The sequence below is a fragment of the Hylobates moloch genome, unplaced genomic scaffold (assembly GCF_009828535.3).
Source record: "Hylobates moloch isolate HMO894 unplaced genomic scaffold, HMol_V3 SCAFFOLD_19, whole genome shotgun sequence".
In the NCBI taxonomy this organism is placed as follows: domain Eukaryota; kingdom Metazoa; phylum Chordata; class Mammalia; order Primates; family Hylobatidae; genus Hylobates; species Hylobates moloch.
In genome coordinates this window covers 49,512,465-49,528,406 of record NW_026652294.1, presented here as the reverse complement: position 1 = coordinate 49,528,406, position 15,942 = coordinate 49,512,465, and the positions used below count along the sequence as shown (strand labels likewise).

General features: G+C 48.5%; 1 protein-coding gene across 1 annotated transcript in view; it reads left to right on the top strand.

Moving 5' to 3' along the window:
- Positions 1 to 15,942, top strand: part of MRC2 (mannose receptor C type 2) — a 65,147-nt gene that overhangs the window by 1,386 nt on the left and 47,819 nt on the right. The gene's annotated exons all lie outside the window — the stretch shown is intronic.

Here is a 15,942-nt window from a genome sequence, read left to right as displayed (position 1 = left end):
GGACAGATCTTGAGCGGCAAAAGAGCTGCTAAAGATTTTAAAACCCAACCAACAGAAAACAAAACAAAAATCAGAAAACCCCAAAACTGTGCCATTCTCTTCCTGCTCCTTATTCAGGGATAACAGTGAAGTGTGGGGACAGACAGATCCCTCGCCAAGAATCTGAGAGTTGAAAGGAAAGATCCACTTCCTGGGGGAGTGGGGGTGGGGGTGTCTGGAGTGAACGCGGGAATCGCCCGGCCCAGCTTGGTCCTGCTGGCTGTTTAATTGGGGGATGGGGACAGTCCGTGCAGTGTCTGCAGTTTTGTGCAAGGACCAGACAGCCCCCTGGAGAGTCTGGGGCCTCCAGCCTGGCCCGTGCTTGCTGGGTTGGCCTGGCGTGACGTAGGCACAAGACACGTATCTGCCAGATGGGAAAGGTGGGGGCCACGGTGACCCACATTCACACCAACCAGAGCCCCCCGGGGCAATTCTGGGCCCACCTGGCATTGAATGTGCGACAGACACAAACCAGGCCGGGTAACCCCCTAACCCGCTGCAGGGCGGCCTCACAGGCAATTCCCCTACCTCCTCGCACTCCTGCCTTCCTCTGCTCCTCTGCGTAGGGCCTCAGGAGGCAGGCAGTGGGGAGGGGTGGGGAGGATGGCCATTCCCAGAGCTCCAGAGCACACTTGAAAGCCAGGCCCTGGGAGAGAGTTGTGGCCAGAGTGCTGACTCGGCCTTTCCCCCTGGAGCTTTTCATAGAGGGGGTTGGAAGTGCCTGGTGAGAGGCCCGGTCAGGGAGGACAAGGACGCCTGGAGTGTGCCTTCTCCTCCTGGTCTCTGTGCCTGGCCGTCCCTGGGGCTGTGTCCAGGGATGAGTAGCCTCAGAGGGTCCCCTTCCCGTTGGCACTGCATTGACCACACCCTGAGGAGACTTGGATCTGGGTGGCAGGCAGTGTGAGGTCTTCCAGCAGCAGCTGAGCAGGAGGAGGATGGAGCTGCTGCAGGTTCCTTCCCTTGGAACTGTGCCCTCTGCCCAGAGTGCGCTTGCCCCTGCCCTGCCAAATTCCACTGGGCCCTCCCCTGGGAAGCCTGTTCAGAGCCTCTGGGCCGAATTCCTTGCCCGAAGAGCTGGCAGCCCCTAGTACCTGGTGAATTACGTTGTCGTTGGGAGGAATTCACCAGCACCAGGGACCAAATAGCCCCAGGAAATGCGTGTGGGAGGTAGGGTGTGGCAGGTCAGTGCTGCTGGGGGCGAGGCTTATGCCAGGCAGGGCAGGGGCTGCGTGTGGGCAGTTTCCTGACCACCATGGGGGGAGCCCTGTGTGCCCAGAGCACGGGGCAGGGGCAGCGAGGCGGCAGTGCCTTCTTGGTGCGTGATGGTGGAATCCATCTTTTCTCCACCTTGGTGGAGTGGCCCACGGAGCCTGTCACTGGAAGGAGTCCTCTTTGTTGGTTGCCATATTACTGCATTTCTGGAGCATGCAGTTTGCTCAGCCTTGAGCCAAGTTCTTGGGGAGGAGGGAAGGTAGAGAAGGGTGTAAGATGCATCCTCTGGAAAAAGAAAATCTTGTGGGAGAATGAAATGTGGAACAGTGAACTGCGTAGGGGGCAGGATGCCATTGGTGGGATGCCTGCCTGCCCAGAGCCACGCTAAACGCTTCGTGTGCAAGTTCCCATTTCATTCTGATAACAACCCAAGGAGATGGTTATTGTTGGACCATTTTTGCAGTTGAGGAAATGAAGGCTAAGAGGGGTCTGATCATTTACATTGGTCACACACTTAGTAAGTGAAAGGCTGGAGTGTGGATGCTTCCCGTCTGGAGATTGGAGGCAGGAGAGACCGTGTGGGCCAAAGGGTGGCCAAGGCTGTCTGGAGAGAGGCAGGAAGGGGCCACCGGGCTGGGCGCTTCTGGGGATGATGTGGAAACTTGCTGGCTGGGTCGGGGAGAAGGTTGAGTGAAAGAGGTACCTGGGAGGCGAGAATGGGGAAGGGACCTGCACGCTGACTGTGGGGAACCCCAGGGGACCCTTGGAGGTTTCCGAGCAGAGGAATGAGGGGCTAGTTGCTGGGAAAGGGGCTTCTGGGAGCTCCAGGGATCAAGTCTCAAGGTCATGGGGTGAGGAGACCTCAGGAAGTCTTCCTGTGGGGAAGGTCGGTGCTGCCTAAAGGACAGGGAGGGAGGCATCGGGTACTTGGGGCTCTGACCAGTCAGCCAGACCAGCTCCCTACACTTGCGGCCCAGCTTCTGCTGAGTCGTGGGGTTCAGAAATTTCTTACTGTTCCCCCACACAAAACTCAGCTTTCCTTGCTGCAACCCTCTGGCTCTCTGTGAGCCATCAGGGCCCAGGAGGTGCCCAGCTGAGCTGTGGCTAGTGTCGGGATCCTGGCTCTCTTCTGGGTTCACCTGGGCAACGTGAGGGTACATGGAGGGGAGGAAGAACCCCGGGTTTTGGCCTCCATTTTTCACACCAGAGAAATCCTGGCTTTCTGATGCACGTAGGGCACCGTGACTTGGCTCAATGAGATGATTTCAGAAGTGCCATGCAGTTCTCAGGCAGATATTCATTTGAGTTCCTCATCAGTTTAAGCATCGAGGGGGCGTCCTGTTGCACCGTCCATACCCCCAGAGGGACGGAGCAATGGCATCCACAGCTGCGCCGTGCATGTGTTGGGCGCCGTGCTGGGTCCTGTGCTGGCAGTAGCTCTTCGGCACCTCCCATCTCTGAGCAGGTGTCACCCTTCCACACATCTGGCGTGAAAATGTTAAAGATGTTAAGGGAGTCACTCAAGGCTGTGCCACCACACCACTAGAAGGTGGTACCAGTGAGATTCGAACCCAGGAGTGGGTACGGAGCCTGAACGCTCCAGTACCACACAGCGTTTCCATCGCATGAAGCACTGTCAGTGTGTGTGTGTTAGGAAAGCCTGGGAAATTCTGCCTTATGCGTTCTCCCCCCTGCCCCCCATAACTCCAAGCCCTCTAGGACGCCTCTCAATGTGTCCCACTGGGAGGACTCCTGAGGAGGAGGGTGGAGCGAGCAGCCCTCTGTCACATGTAAGCGGTCTGGGCGCTTGGGTCACCCACTTCCTTGTGGGTCCAAGAGGCCTGGACTGAGCTGCCTGCAGTGTCCTCAAGATCTCTGAGGGACCCCCTCCAAGAAGGCATTGACAAGTGAGTGACTCAAGGTGCCCCAGCCTGGCACTCCAGCTTCCCTGAGGTCAAGGATTCACATGTTTGTTCATTCCTTCATTCATTCATTCATTCATTCATTCATTCATTCATTCATTCATTCATTCAGTGGATGTCTACTGAGCCCCGCAGAGCTGAAGCAGAGATGGCCATGGCCTGTTCTTTATTTGAGACCTCCCCACCATGTCTCCAGTGGGGGTCCCTGGACTTGGAAGGCCTGAGCACTGCTGATAGGAAGCGTGTCTTCCTGTTTAGGCCTACATGAGATGGGAGGGGGCCGCTTTCCCACGCCTGGGTCCTGTGAATCTGGGTGGGGTGGGCCAGTGGGGTGGTGACGTGCTCCTGGAGCACACCCTGGGCCCTGCAGATCTGTCACTCCTCAGCTAGGGGTTGTACCAGTAAACGGCAGCTGGATGAGGGCTGTCCAGTGGCACCTGTGACACCGGGGGACTGCCGGGGTCCACCAGCTGCAGCCCTTTAGGAAACAGATTGGGTTGACCCCCTCAACTGCACACTGTGGGCCCTCGTGGAATTCCACCAGTTGGTTCCCTTCTTGCACTTCCCCCTGGCCCCTCATCTCTCCCCTCCCCCGCCAACACCAGCCTCTTGGCTCTGCACTCTCACAGTGCAGACCCTTCCACCTGTGCTCTGCTCCCCTCAGCCTCCCCCCTCCGGATTTCTCTTTCATTGACTGTGCATTCTGCCCTCCACAGCTCTGGTTTTTGTTGGTAGAAGAAGGACAAACTTCTTCCTAGTTTCCCCGGGCCCCCATGCCTCTGGTCTCTTGTCCTGCCCTAGCCTTCTCCACCTCCAGGCCTCTGCCCACACGCGATCCCTTTGCCTGGCGTGCCTCCCCTCCCCTCTTCTTTCCCACCTTCCAGTGACCCTTCCTTTGAGACTCAAGGATCCTGGGGAGGACACTGAGGGAGCCTAGTCCCTGCCTCTTGGGCTGACCTGGGGTGACGAGAGACAAGCACACGGACATAGCCCACAGTGACAAATCCCAGATTGGATGGGTGGCCTCTCTGTTTATCTCCCTCCCAGGGATCACCTCAGGAGGGCACATGTAGGGAACACTATAGCCAGCCTTCCTCAGCCTTCCCCAGCCTCCCCTGAAGGCAGCCGCGTGCGAGGCTGAGCAGTGGCCCCTCCCTCCTGTAGATGAGGCAGGAGTGTGGGCATGGCTGGCAGTGTTTCCCCCCCTCAGTCCTCTGGAAATGTAAATAGGGACAGAGTCGGTGGGACCAGGATTGATGCCACTCACCAGCTATGTGACCTCAGGCAGAGGCTCAAGTGTCTTCATTTATAAGATGGGAAAAATCAATACCTCTTGTAGAGGTATTATAAGAATTACATACAAATGAGATCATGAACGGATGAGATATGTGCCTGGGACACTACTGGGCACAGAATAATTTCTTAGCAAACAATACTAAATTATTGCTATTTTTATTATTAAGAAGAGAAAGGCTGGGTGAGGTGGCTCACGCCTGTAATCCCAGCACTTTGGGAGGCCGAGGCGGGTGGATCATGAAGTCAGGAGATCGAGATCATCCTGGCTAACATGGTGAAACCCCATCTCTACTAAAAATACAAAAAATTAGCCGGGTGTGATGTGGGGGCGCCTATAGTCCCAGCTACTCAGGAGGCTGAGGCAGGAGAATTGCTTGAACCCAGGAGGCGGAGGTTGCAGTGAGCCAAGATCACGCCACTGCACTGCAGCCTGGGCAAAGCAGGACTCTGTCTCAAAAAAAAAAAAGAGAGAAAACATGACTATTAAGGTTCCCAAATATGATAAAACACAGTCTCCAATATACAAAATCCTGCTGGACATGGTGGCCCATGCCTGTAATCCCAGCACTTTGGGAGGCCGAGGAGGGAAGATTGCTTGAGCCCAGGAGTTCAAGTCCAGCTTGGGCAACATGACGAAACCCAGTCACTACAGAAAGAAAAAAAAAAAAAAAAAATTAGCCGGGTGTCCTGGTTCATGCCTGTAGTCCCAGCTACTGGGGAGGCTGAGATGGGAGGATCGCTTGAGCACAAGAGGTTGAGGCTGTAGTGAGCCGCAACTGCATCATTGCATTCCAGCCTGGGTGACAGAGTGAGACCCTGTCTAAAAAAAAAAAAAATCCTAACTACAACTCACCAGAAAGGGGGTCCAATCCAGACCCCAGGAGAGGGAACTTATGCAAGAAAGAATTTGAGGCGAATCCATAGGGAAAAGTGAAAGCAGGCTTAACAGGAAAGTAAAGGAATAAAGAATGGCTATTCCATAGGCAGAGGACGGCTCAGCTGCTTATACAATTGTTCCTTCTTGATGATATGCTAAACAAAGGGTGGATTATTCGTGAGTTTTCCGGGAAAGGGGTGGGCAATTCCCGGAACTGAGGGAGTCCTCCCTTTTTTAGACCCTATAAGGTAACTTCTTGACGTTGCCGTGACATTTGTAAACTGTCATGGCGCTGATAGGAACATCTTTTAGCATGCCAATGCATTATAATTAGTGTATAAAAAATGGGCAGTGGGAATGACCACAAGTCACTTTTTTTTTTTTGAGATGGAGTCTCACTCTGTTGCCCAGGCTGGAGTGCAATGGTGTGGTCTTGGCTCACTGCAACCTCCGCCTCCCAGGTTCAAGCAATTCTCTTGCCTCAGCCTCCCAAGTAGCTGGGACTATAGGCACGTGCCACCACACCTGGCTAATGTTTGTACTTTTAGTATAGATGGGATTTTACCATGTTGACCAGGCTGGTCTTGAACTCCTGACCTCATCATCTGCCTGCCTCAGCCTCCCAAAGTGCTGGGATTATAGGCATGAGCCACCACGCCTGGCCCAGAGATCACTTCTGTCACCTCTCAGTTTTGGTGGGATTTGGGTGGCTTCTATACTGCGTGCTGATTTTTCAGCAAGGTCTTTGTGACGTGTGTCTTGTGCCAACCTCCTGTGTCATTGTGTGGCTTAGAATGCCTAACCTCCTGGGAATGCAGCCCAAGAGTTCCCAGCCTCGTTTTACCCAGCCCCTATTAAAGACAGAGTTGCTCTGGTTTGAACACCTCTGACACAATTTTTTTTTTTTTTTAAGATGGAGTCTCCCTCTGTCACCCAGGCTGGAGTGCAGTGGCACGATCTTGGCTCACTACAACTTCCACTTCCAGAGTTCAGGCGATTCTCTGGCCTCAGCTTCCCGAGTAGCTGGGACTACAGGCACGTGCCACCACGCCCAGCTAATTTTTGTATTTTTAGTGGAGACGGGGTTTTACCATGTTGGCCAGACTGGTCTTGAACTCCTGACCTCAGGCGATCCACCCGCCTTGACCTCCCAAAGTGCTGGGATTACAGAAGTGCACCACTGTGTCCAGCCCCATTTTTTTTTTTAATTGAAGCAGGTCTAAACCTGTTACTTCATTATTATTTTTCTCTCTCTTTTTTTTTTTTTCAGAAATAGCCTCAATCAGAGGCATTACTTCTTCGTGACACTTTGCTAACTCCTGTAAGTGCCAAAAAGTAATCATAGTTTTTCTGAAAGTAAATTGAAATACCAAAGAAAAAAAATCCCACCCTCAATGGTCCTACCCGCTAAAGCCCCTCAATTTATCACCATCTGCTTTATCACCTTCCTCTTCATCCTTACACTTCCCTATTTAACCTTCACTTAGCGAAGGATAAGGAGCTTCCTGGGACTCTGGAATAAAACCAAGACAGACTAGGGAACACTGGGATGGTTGGGCATACCTCTCCCCTTTTTGCCTCTAGTTGCCTTCAGCCTTCTGTCTAAGGGACTGCCTCCCAAGGGTCATACTAATGAGGCTTCCGAATTACTAAATTAAGTGACCTTTCTTAGGCCTCACCTTGCAGCTTGCATGCTGTTCATTAGCCTCAATTGTAAGAATGGGCCAGGCATGGTGGCTCATGCCTATTATCCCAGTGCTTTTGGAGGCCAAGGGAGGAGAGACTCCTTGAGGCCAGGAGTTTGAGACCAGCTGGGGCAACATAACAAGACCCCATGTCTACAGATTTTTTTTTTTTTAATTAGCTTGGCACAGTGGTGCGTGCCTGTAGTCTGTTACTCAGGAGGCTGAGGCAGGAGGATTACTTGAGCCCAGGAGTTGGAGGCTGCAATGAGCTATGATTGCACCACTTCACAACCTGGGCAACAGAGTGAGACCCTGTCTCAAAAAAAAAAAAAAAGTAAAAATGCATGCTCAGTGGAAAACATTCAAACCATACACAAGTAAGTGCAAAAAAATGTGAAGTCCACTCCCCTACACTGATCACACACTAGCAGAAGCCACAGTCTACCACTAGTAGATTCTATGGGTAATCTTCCCAACCAAGATTCCCCAGTGAAGATTAGTAGTAGTTCATTAGGTAATCTTCTGGTTTTTTAATGCATATGCATACACATAAATACTCCATTTACCCAAATAGGCCCGTATTTTAAACTCTTCTGCAAAATAATTTTTATTTTATGTATTCTTAGAGATCTTGCCACAAGCGTCTACAGAGCTGCCTCATTCTTATTAACGGTGCTCAATATTTCATTGTTACGGTGTACTTGGTTCAAACAAAACAAAATTGCTTCCCTACGATGGACTCTTTTCTGGGGTTTGTTGTTGTTTTGTTTGTTTTGTTAGACGGAGTCTTGCTCTGTCGTCCAGGTTGGAGTGCAGTGGCGTGATCTCAGCTCACTGCAAACTCCACCTCCCGGGTTCACGCCATTCTCCCACCTCAGCCTCCCGAGTAGCTGGGATTACAGGCGCTCACCACCACGCCTGGCTAATTTTGTTTTTGTATTTTTAGTAGAGATGGAGTTTCACCATGTTAGCCAGGATGGTCTCAACCTCCTGACCTCATGATCCGCCCGCCTCGGCCTCCCAAGTGCTGCGATTACAGGTGTGAGCCACAGCACCCGGCCTGTTGTTGTTTTTTAATTAAAGAGTCTCACTATGTTGCCCAGGCCTGTCCTTGAACTTCTGGGCTCATGCGATTCTTCTGCCTTGGCCTCCCAAAGTTCTGGGATTACAGGCACAAATCACTGCACCTGGACCAATGGACACTTTTGAAAACTCTCTTCCCCTGGCCTTTGTGGTATAATTTACATCCACAGTTTCCTACCTTAGGGTCTTCCCCTCCACCCTCAGTCCAGAGCTGGCATTGCTGCCAGGTTAGCACTGTTAAGGGGCAGCTTGAATCAATGTAAACTTTCTGAATTTAGAATTCCCGCCAGGCATGGTGACTCATGCCTGTAATCCCAGCACTTTGGGAGGCCAAGGCAGGCGGATCACCTGAAGTCAGGAGTTCAAGATCAGCCTGGCCAGGTAAAACCCCCATCTCTACTAAAAATATAAAAATACAAAATGGTGAAACCCTGCCTCTACTAAAAATACAAAAATACAAAATGGTGAAACCCTGTCTCTACTAAAAATACAAAAATCAGCCAGGTGTGGTGGCGCATGCCTGTAATCCCAGCACTTTGGGAGGCTGAGGCAGGTGGATCACTTGAGGTCAGGGGTTTGAGACTAATCTGGCCAACATGGTGAAACCCCGTCTCTCCTGAAAATACAAAAATTAGCTGGGCGTGGTGGCACATGCCTGTAATCCCAGCAGCTCGGGAGGCTGAGGCAGGAGAATCACTTGAACCCTGGAGGTGGAGGTTGCAGTGAGCTGAGATCACGCCATTGCACTCCAGCTTGGGTAAAAGAGCAAGACTCTGTCTCAAAAAAAAAGAAAAGAAAAGAAAAGAAAAAAAATATTCCTGGCCTTCCATGGTCAGGTTCTCAGCATTTGTGCAGGTCAAGCTGAGCTCCTTACCGTTCCCATAGCTCCCAGTACTGCCCAGCCCGGACTCTGCTCAGGCTTTTTCCCTGCCAGGAGCATCAGCTTCCCAGGGGGCTGTCTTTGAGTCCCAACTCACACCTGTGACCTTCTGATTGCCCTCAGCTGGAAGAAGCCTTTCTCTCCACGGCTGCTCTAGCATTTTACTGCTGTCGTCCCTCACACACCTCCAGAGCAGGGCCTTTTTGTCGCTGCACAGGTTCCAGCACAGTACCTTGGCCTCGGTGGCATTTGTTTTTGTTTGTTTGTTTGTTTGTTTGTTTGAAACAGGGTCTTGCTCTGTCGCCCAGGCTGGAGTACAGTGGCACTCACGGAAGCCTCGACCTCCTGGGCTCAAGCGATTCTTCTGCCTTAGCTTTCCAAGTAGCTGGGACGACAGGCAGCACCACCACTCTATTTTGTTGCTCCTATTTTTAGTAGTGGGGGGGGGGTCTTCCTATGTTGCCCAGGCTGGTCTCGAACTCCTGGGCTCAAGGCCTCCTCCTGCCCCAGCCTCCCAAGGTGTTGGGATTACATGTGTGAGCGACTATGAGGCTGGCATTTGGTATTATTTAGTAAATGTTTGTTGAAAATGAAAAAAGAAACAAGTGTTCCAAAGAATTTTTTTTTTAATAGAAAGGCAATGAGAGTTACCCTTCTAGAATTTTACATGATGCCACGGTCATGAAAAGCATATGGTTTTGAATTAAAATAAGCAGAAAAAGGTCCAATGTACTAGAAAAAAATTCCAGAAGTGGATTTAAACTTATAAGAACTTAATGTGAGACACACCAGAAAAAACACACTAATAGGAAAAGGAATTTTTACTTTTAAGTGTTATGAGGACGGCCGGGCGCGGTGGCTCATACCTATAATCCCAGCACTTTGGGAGGCCAAGGTGGGCAGCAAGGTCAGGAGTTCAAGACCAGCCTGGACAACATGGTGAAACCCTGTCTCTACTAAAAATAAAAAAATTAGCTGGGTGTGGCGGCATGTGCCTGTAATCCCAGCTACTTAGGAGGCTGAGGTAGGAGTATCACTTGAACCTGGGAGGCAGAGGTTGCAGTGAGCCGAGGTGGTGCCATTGCACTCCAGCCTGGGTGACAGAGTGAAACCCTGTCTCAAAAAAAAAAAAAAAGAAAAGAAAAAAACAATTAGCCAGGCGTGGTGGTGGGCGCCTGTAATCCCACTACTTGGGAGATTGAGGCTAGTCTTGAACTCCTAACCCTGGAGGCCGAGGTTGCAGTGAGCTGAGATCGTGCCACTGCACTCCAGCCTGGGTGACAAAGCGAGACTCTGTCTCAAAAGCAAAATAGAACAAAATAAATGTTATGAGGACACCTGGATTACAATTAGAAATTTTAATTTCAGTTTATAGTTGATCACACTTGAGGAAATTCAGATAGCAAGCTGTCACATAGAAAGTGCAAGGATTGGGCCAGGCACAGTGGCTCATGCCCGTAATCCCGGCACTTTGGGAGGCCGAGGCGGGCGGATCACCTGAGGTCAGGAGTTTTGAGAACATCCTGGCCAACATGGTGAAACCCCACCCCTACTAAAAATACAAAAAGTAGCTGGGCATGGTGGCACACTCCTGTAATCCCAGCTACTCGGGTTGGGGAGGGGGCTGAGGCAGGAGAATCACTTGAACCCAGGAGGCAGAGGTTGTGGTGAGCCGAGATTGTGCCACTACACTCCAGACTAGGCAACAGAGTGAGACTTTGTCTCAAATAAATAAATAAATAAACAAAGTGCAAGGATCACTGGACATGAAGGAAATTAGCTTTCTTTAACTACTTAAACTAGCAAAAACAGAAAAGCTAGTATTGGCGGAGCTGTGAAGAAGCCAATATATCTGACTGGGGGACTGTAAATTGGTTCTGTTTTTCAGGATTCAGTCTTTCAGACAATATGTAAGAAACTGGATATGTAGGACTTCCTATCCTTTGATGTCATAATTTTACTTTTGGTAATTTATAAGATATTAATCTCAAAGATAAAAAAATTGTTCTTAGAAGTGTTTTTAAGAGACTAGGTCTCATGCTGTCGCCCGGGCTGGAGTGCAGTGGCACAATTATAGTTCACTACAGCCTCAAACTCCTGGGCTTAAGCAATGCTCCCTGCTAAGCCTCCTGAGTTGTTGGGACTACAGGCGTGAGCCACAGCCTTTAGTAGCAAAACAAATTGGAAACCACACGATGGATGATTTATGTAACTTTAAGTGACAAATATATAGCTAATGATTCTTTTTTTTTTTTTTTTTGAGACAGAATTTTCTCTTGTTGCCCAGGGTGGAGTGCAATGGCACAATCTTAGCTCACTGCAACCTCTGCCTCCTGGGTTCAAGCAATTCTCCTGCCTCAGCCTCCCGAGTAGCTGGGATTACAGGCATCTGCCACCACGCCCAGCTACTTTTTTTTTTTTTTTTTGTATTTTTAGTAGAGACAGGGTTTCTTCATGTTGGTCAGGCTGGTCTCGAACTCCCGACCTCAGGTGGTCTGCCTGCCTCGGCCCCCTAAAGTGCTGGGATTACAGGTGTGAGCCACCATGCCTGGCCAGCTAATGATTCTTACAAGGAAAGTTCTGAGGACCGTGAGACAATCTTACAACATAATATGCACATACTGGAAACAAGATGCATACCTGACATTCATCTGTCCGTTCATTCATTCAGTTAACTGGTGTCTTTGTTCATTCATTCAGTTAACTGGTGTCTTTTGTTTTTGTTTTCTTTCCTGAACATTGAAAACGTGCCAGGCATGGTATTTGATGCTGCCAACACCGTGGTGAGCAGGCTAGGCATGATTCCTGCTTTCCTGAGGCTTGCATTTTGAAAGCAGTCCCTTCCCAATGTAGAGTGCCATAAATAATCTCAAACGTACACTGATTTCATTTGCAGGTGCACTTTTTTTTTTTTTGGAAACACTGTCTCGCTCTGTTGCACAAGCTGGAGTGCAATGGTGGGATTCACTGCAGCCTCGACCTCCTGGGCTGAAGTGATCTTCCCCCCTCAGCCTCCCCAGTAGCTGAGAATACAAGCACACCACCACCATTGGCTAATATTTAATTTGTTTTTGTCTTTGTTTTTGTTTTTGTTTGAGATGGAGTCTCGCTCTGTCGCCCACGCTGGAGTGCAGTGGCGCGATTTCAGCCAGGCATTCTTTCTCTCCTCAGCCTCCATAGTGGGACTACAGGCCCTACCACCATGTCACTAATTTTTTTTTTTAGTAGAGCTAGGGTTTCACCGTGTTAGCCAGGATGGTCTTGATCTCCTGACCTCGTGATCCACCTGCCTCAGCCTCCCAAAGTGCTGGGATTACAGGCGTGAGCCACTGCGCCTGGCCTAATTTTTTTTTTTTTTAATAGAAACAAGGTCTTGCTATGTTGCCCAGGCTGGTCTCAAATTCCTGGCCTCAAGTGATCCACCTCAGCCTCTCAAAGTGCTGGAGTTACAGGCATAAGTCACTGTGCCTGGCCTGTAGGTGCAATTTTTAAGTTCATTAAGAGAAAGATGGGCTGGGTGCGATGGCTCATGCCTGTAATCCCAGCACTTTGGGAGGCCGAGGTGGGTGGATCCGGAAGGTGGAAGTTGCAGTGAGCTGAGATGGCACCATTGCACTCTAGCCTGGGCAACAGAGTGAGACTCCGTCTCAAAAAAAAAAAAAAAAAAAAAAAGAAAAGAAAGATGGAGGCAATCAACTGCTCTAAAACCTCAGATCTAGGGACAGGAACCTGTCTGACATAGGGAGAACGACTCCCAGACAAACTAGCCTGGCTGAATAGGAAAGACTCAACAGGAAGCAGCTTTGCAGTCATCTTGGTCCCCAAGAGAAAGGGATTCTGGTATTACCCCATAAAAACTTAACCTCATTTCTGAAGGATGGAAGTATGTAAGGGCATTGAAGCCTGTTTATATTAGCGAAGACAAAAATGTCCTTGGAAAGAGATATGGAGAAATTACAGAGTAGACACAATGAAATGTAACAGAGGTGAACGAATGGACCCCAGCTATTTGTAACAACATGAGTGAATATTAGAGACATAATGTTGAATGGGGGAAAGGATCCCAGAGGACTGCATGTGGTACAATACTCTTTCTCAAACCACGGGAAAAACTGAAAAAATAATACAGCGAGCGCCCATATACTCTTCACCTAGAAGCACCAGTTGTTCACATTTTGCCACATTTGCTTACCTCACTCTGTGTGTGCGTGTGTGTGTGTGTGTGTGTGTGTGTGTGTGTGGTGGGTCTGTTTGGTGAAACTTTGAAAGTTAGTTGTAGACATGACATTTCACACCTAAATACTTCAACATGTAACAACTAAAAACAAAGACATGCTACTATGTAACCATAATATCTAATTACACCCAAGAAATAGAGCAGATACAATTTTTTTTCTCATCTGCAGTCCATGTTAGGATTTCTCCATTTGTCCCAATAATGTCCTTTATAGCTGTTTTAAAATTCAGGATTCAATTAGGTGTCATGTCTCTTTAATCTCCTTTAATCTAGAATAGTTGCTTGGCCTTGTTGTCTTTTATCGGCATTGCATTTTTGAGGATCCCAGGCCAGTTGTTTTGTAAAACGTCCCACAGTCTAAATTTGTCTGATTGTTTACTCGTTCCTGGATTCATATTAAATGTTTTTGGAAAGGGAACTCATGGGTGATGTTGTGTCCTTCCATTCTGTCACACCAATGTCAATTTGTTCCCTTACACTAACTTTGACCATTTGTTTCAGCTGGTGTCTCCCAGATCTCTCCACTAAAAAGGTCCCTTTTCCCTTTTTCTGAGATGAAGTCTCACTCTGTCACCCAGGCTGGAGTACAGCAGCACGATCTCGGCTCACTGCAACCTCCACCTCCCAGGTTCAAGCAATTATTTTGCCTCATCCTCCCAAGTAGCTGGGATTGCAGGTGCCTGACACCATGCCTGGCTAATTTTTGTAGTTTTAGTAGAGGTGGAGTTTCACCATGTTGGCCAGGCTGGTTGTGAACCCCTGAGCTCAAGTGATCTACCTGCCTCGGCCTCCCAAAGTGCTGAGATTACATGCGTGAACCACCGTGCCTGGCCTCCCCTTTGTGTTTAGTAGATAACCTAAGGAATTTTAACCATAGTCTTAAAAAAGCAAAGTTGTTCATAGTAGCATTATTCATAAGAGCCAAAAACTAAAAACTAGTGCCAAACTGAAAACCACCCAAATGCCCATCAACGATAGAATGGATGAATTGTGGCAGCTTCACAAAATTGAATATTAGACAGTGATGAGAATGAACAAGTTCTAGTTGCATGCCACAGCATGGATGGAGTTCACAAACTGAGCTAGACGCTACTTCATACCATATGACCCAATGTATAGAAAACACCAAAACAGCCAGGCACGGTTGCTCTTGCCTGTAATCCCAGCACTTTGGGAGGCCAAGGCAGGTGGATCACCTGAGGTCAGGAGTTCGAGACCAGCCTGGCCAGCATGATGAAACCCCGTCTCTACTAAAAATACAAAAATTAGCTGGGCATAGTGGCAGGTGCCTGTAATCTCAGCTACTCAGGAAGCTGAGGCAGGAGAATCACTTAAACCCGGGAGGTGGAGGTTGTGGTGAGCTGAGATCACACCATTGCACTCCAGCCTGGGTGACAAAGAGTGAAACTCCGTCTAAAAACAAAAAAGAAAATGCCAAAATAAAAGGCACAACTCGTCTGTGCTGTTTGCAGTCAGGAGAGTGGTTACCTTTAGTGTGGGAGACGGGTATTCAGCGACCAGGGAGGGTTTCAAATAAAATTTAAAAAGAACAACAAACAGGGAAGGGATCTGCAACAAACATGGCAACTAGCTCATATAAAACCAGGAGAAAAACGCAGGAACCTGCAATAGTTTTAAGGCAACTAAGATCAAAATAGATGAGACTATAAAAGATATGAACGGAGTTCACCAAGAGGAAATGCCAGTGTCTAATAAGCCAATGGAAAATGTTTAAAATCACTAGCAAAAAATTTCACCTCTAGCAACAGTGCCAGGAAAGATTGATATAATATGTTCAATATAACATTATAATTAGGAAATTCTATTTGTAAATTAAAGTAATAGCTAGGAAACGATTAAATGAAACGTGATATTATTATACCATGGAATAATATACAGCCATTAAGATGATTTTTATGAATATTTTTAAGGACAGAGAAAAATCCCTTTGCTGAAATATTAAGTGAAAAAAAGATCCAAAAATGTTTGCGTGTGGAAATGTGCATGTATATTTATGTATATATACGTGTATTACGTGTGTGTATATATATGAATAGAAATATTTTGGATGTATAGATAAAATTGGTAGAAAAATCACAGCAAAATTAGAAGAGATTCTCTTACGTACTATGCTATATACTACATAATATATTATTTAACAGGGGCGATTGTAGATGAAATTTTTCTGTTTTAAACATGTCTGGAGGCTGGGTGTGGTGACTCCTGTCTGTAATCCCAGCACTTTGGGAGGCTGAGGTAAGTGGATCACTTGAGGTCAGGAGTTTGAGACCAGCCTGGCCAACGTGGTGAAACCCTGTCTCTACTAAAAATACAAAAATTAGCCAGGTGTGGTGATGGGCACCTGTAATCCCAGCTACTTAAAAGACTGAAGCAGGAGAATTGCTTGAACCCAGAAGATGGAGGTTGCAGTGGGCGGAGATCATGCCACTGCACTCCACCCTGGGCAACAGAGAAATACTCCATCTGGAAAAATAACAAAACATGTCTGGAGGCAGGATGCCGTGGCTCACGCCTGTAATCCCAGCACTTTGGGAGGCCAGGAGTTGAAGACCACCTTGGGCAACGTAGCAAGACCCCATCTTTACAAAAAATAAAAATCAAAAATAAACATGTTGGTATCTTGGGCCACGGAGTGGCAGCCAGCGTCTTTCGCCTGTGATCGATCACGTGACCCCAGCAGCACTCGCGTC